The 504-nt window shown below is 41.7% G+C and overlaps 1 non-coding gene across 1 annotated transcript; it reads right to left on the bottom strand.

The window, feature by feature from the left end:
- Positions 1-205: 205 nt before the first annotated feature.
- On the bottom strand, positions 206-279 carry TRNAN-GUU. Its single transcript has one exon. It is a non-coding gene; the product is annotated as a tRNA-Asn (tRNA).
- Positions 280-504: the final 225 nt, after the last annotated feature.

Here is a 504-nt window from a genome sequence, read left to right as displayed (position 1 = left end):
TGGGCTTCAACTAGCATACACTCACACTATTGGTATACCATGGAGGGAAGGGAGTGCACATAGCATTGTGGTGTATACAATATCATAAGTACCATAACATCCTAACAAGTCATAACATAATAAGCAAATATATAACCGATCAAAAGGTTGATATCACTCACACTCCACCTCAAAGTTCATTTAGAGTAGGTAGACTTATTACCATCGCTAGAAGGAGGGTTTGAACCTTTAACCTTGTGGTTAACAGCCACACGCTCTAACCAACTAAGCTATTCCAGCTAATTCTTCGTAATAGCTCAAGCCTACCACATCCTTATAAGGAATATTTCATCCCCTCTCCAACCAATGTTGGATCTCACAATCCACTCTCCTTGGGGGCCCAACGTCCTTGCTGGCACAACGCTTGGTGACTTACTTTGATAGCTTTCGTAATAGCCCAAACCCACCGCTAACAAATATTGTCCGATTTTGCCCATTACGTATCATCATCAGCCTTACTTACAA

This window comes from Cucurbita maxima, unplaced genomic scaffold, assembly GCF_002738345.1.
Source record: "Cucurbita maxima cultivar Rimu unplaced genomic scaffold, Cmax_1.0 Cma_Scf00473, whole genome shotgun sequence".
NCBI lineage: Eukaryota > Viridiplantae > Streptophyta > Magnoliopsida > Cucurbitales > Cucurbitaceae > Cucurbita > Cucurbita maxima.
The sequence above is the reverse complement of the archived record's forward strand: the minus strand, read 5'-3'. Positions and strand labels throughout refer to the sequence as shown.